We start from the raw sequence: 3,498 nt of genomic DNA, 5'->3' as shown, positions 1-3,498 counted from the left end.
CTATTTCAGCAAGATACTTAAATATACACCTAACTGCAAATCTGTGAGCAGTGCCATTGAAAACAGAATTGCAGTGTGGCCTACTGGATCAAGCACTGGACCAGGGGAGCAGAGTTCTATTCCTGGGCTACTGGCTAACTTTCCAAAAGGTCACTTGACCTCTGTGGCTCAGTTGCCTCATTTGAAAAAATGCGGGGAATGATACTGACCTCCTTCATCATGTGCTAAGTATTATTGTTTAGTTAGGCACTTGCCTAAGTACCTTAATGAATCAGGGCCTGAATCAATGTGTTGCCCAGCTATTCAGTCAGTTACACCAAGTTTACACAAGTATAACAGGAGAATAAGGTGCTTTTCAGCCAATAACTAATCGCTCTGATCTACTACAGCCATTTTCCTCTCACTACAATCTGGACTGAATTTTAATATACAAGGTAACTCCTGAGGTGGGTAGCCTATCCTCGTAATGTCTGTGGTAACTAACTCCGCTCCCTGCTGATGCATCTATTTCACACTCCATGCTACCAAGGCCTATAAGTGAAACTGCAGACTCATGCCTTTCCCCTTAATGAAAGCCTTCAGGACGACAAAGAGACGGCATGAATAATTCACAGCATGTTACCAGGAAAAGCAGCCAATCTGCAACACAGTTTGCTTTTCTCTGTAGTTTGCTTCGATGTAGAGTTAGCAAACAAATAAGTAAATAAATAAAACCCCACCAACCAACAACGCAGCAGCTTCCATGCATCGGATCCTGGAGAAGATGAGCTAATTGCTGGAAGAGTCTGACTGTGAAAAATTGAGGGGGGAACATTTCTCAAAGCCACTTCAGCTCCTGCTGCTTGGAGTGTTCAAAGCAGAGCAACAGAGGGTGAATTGGGTGAAATAACCCCACAAAACATCAGCTTCTCTCTCTCTGTGTGTTAACAGGTTGATCTGACAGGCACATTTTCTAGCTGTGTTATGAGTTGTAGCATAAGGTACCATTTTTAGCTGTTTAAACCAAAGGTGACTAGTACCCACCCTAACAAATCACCTCACAGCTCTTACCCCACCCAGTTCCATAGGCTCACCTGGGAACGCCTCCTTCCCTCCCAAGTGATACTGCTCCAGAGACCCCTCTCCACCAGCCATCTGCTCCTTCTCATTCTCCCCTGCCTTACTTCCTCTGATCGAGCAGAGATGTGAAAGCAGCTAGTCCAACATGGCCAGTGTTGGTACCACTCGACCTTCTTTCATCCACACCCCCAGGAGGAGAGCGATTCACAAACCAGAGTACCCTCTCCTGGCTGGGCACAGCACTGAAGGACCTTCCCCTCAGCTGCCTCCCTTCGGACAGCCAGTCAGCCCCTGTGGTGGTCTGCTTCTTGTGGGGACTCAGCCCTCCAGCCAGGTCACATACCATCTCACCCATTCCATGGTAGCAAAGTCCTAAATAAAGGGCATTCAGCACCATTCTGGACATCAATAGGATATCTTCCACCTCTCTTGGGCTCCTCTTCAATCCCTCTCTTCTGTCAGAGGAGGGAGTTTCCTGGCTTCTCCCCTGCAGAACTCAAAACTCCCCCCAAGGGAAGGCTTTTAGTCCCTCTGGGCTCTCCTCATCTCTCTGTTCTTCTTCCTTAATACCAATGCATAGAGCTACCTCTCTGAAGCCTCACCCCAACTTCAAGACCCACCAGAAGGCTAGCTCCAATCCTGTCGTTTCTTCTTAGAGAGAGCGCCCTAGATCCCTTCCCTTCTGGTCTCCCCTTTCTGCCCTGGGTTCCTCCCCAGCTGTGTCCGATAAGGAATTGTACCCAACACATCCTCCAAGTGAGCGCATGCTGTGAGCACAGAGGCTCCTGTTAATCCTTTGTTAACCTGTGTGGGGTTCTGACATCCCACCACAGCATGTGAAGCTGCAGCTAGAGCTCTGAAGCAGCTATAGACAGGGCATTTCCCATGGGACCTTCTCTGTGGGCAAGTCACATGCCCAGCCTGTGGGGGGCCTAACGTAAAATTGTGCCCACCAGTTCGGTTCCGCTGTGTCTCGGCTGAGTGATCTCTCTCCATCAGCACACAGAGGCAGCCTCACACCCAGATGGAACAGCTGACTCCATGGCTCATACCAGCCAGCTGTGATTGTGCTTAGGGAAGCGTTGCAGGTGGGCTTGAACCTAAATCTGCATCTGAACAGCAGGATCCGGCTCCAGATCCCAGCTCGAGGACCAAACCTTGTTTCTCTGGAATGGGCCAAACTGGAACCCCTGATCCAAGCATCCCCTGAGCTTTGAGGCAATCTTTGTGGGTCACACCATTAGCTGTGCCAGAGCACCAGAGGATGAGGGGGTGGGGGGGGGGAGGGGAGAGAACAACGTGGCATTAAGCCACCTCTCTCATCTCACCAAGGAGCCAGTCAGCAACTGGGATGCACTGGAGCATAGAAACACCCTGGTCATGCCACCCTTCTGCCAGACATCACTCCTCTGCTAGCACTCGAGGAGAGGAGGGATAAGAGCTGCTGCATCACCTCTATCCCACCCCAGGAATCCTAAGGGAGCTGGATGAGCTGGCTTTAAGGAGAGGTGCTGGAGAAGAGTTGGCCCCAAGGAGGACACCTGTGTAACCCCTGTTCAGGGCTGCCTGATCTACAGAGGCCATGAGTCTGCTATTACGCCCAAGCAGGGATTAAGACTGTTAGCTCAAGCTGTGTGCTCTTAGCTCCATGGCTTCAGCCCTAAATGGTGGGCATTATACTTCCCCTAAGAAACAGGGCACGTTGAAAACCCATTCAAGATCTGGCTGTGGACGTCGCTAAGGAGACAGTGGTGTTTAGCATCCTACAGAACAAGGCACCAACCTCTTCTACTGCAGCATGTGCACTGTGCCAAGGTTTGGCTGCACAACTTCCTTTTCTATAAGGCAGCTGCATTGTCCCGAGGATCCACTGACATTCACCACACAAGCTTCTCCATTTGCAACCGGCAAAATGCTTTAGCACACGTAACACCTGGGATCCATTCTCAATCCAAAAAAACCCCACTGACTCCCTGGAGTTAACTCATACAAAAGGAGCATTGTAATTAAACCTGTCAGACCCAAACACCCAGAATGAATCATTTTCAAACAATCACGGTTGAGCGCGGGCCTCCGGTGTATGGCTTGCAATGGCCGAGGCGAGCGTTTTGCAAACTCAAGGAACCCGGCATTTCATTCCATTCAACTCTGGTTCTTGCTCTGCTGAACGTCTTATTATGGCAAGCCAGACAGCAGATTATTTTATGAGTCTGACTGAGAGCAGGAAGCAGGGTGAATTGCACTTCAGGGGGGTTTTATCTCCTCTTTCCTGTCTGAGTATGAAAATGGATGTCTGGCGGACTGGGAATGTAAATAAAGCTCCTTTTTTATTTTTGAAAGGAAATAAACAGAACTCTGGAAATAACCCTGGATTTTGGAAAAAGTCGTCAGTTACTGGTCTGACTCTCCTCCCACAGCTGTGGAAGAGACCTGATCCAA

Source organism: Lepidochelys olivacea (assembly GCF_965140295.1).
Source record: "Lepidochelys olivacea isolate rLepOli2 genome assembly, chromosome: 26".
In the NCBI taxonomy this organism is placed as follows: Eukaryota; Metazoa; Chordata; order Testudines; family Cheloniidae; genus Lepidochelys; species Lepidochelys olivacea.
This window is presented reverse-complemented; position numbering follows the sequence as displayed.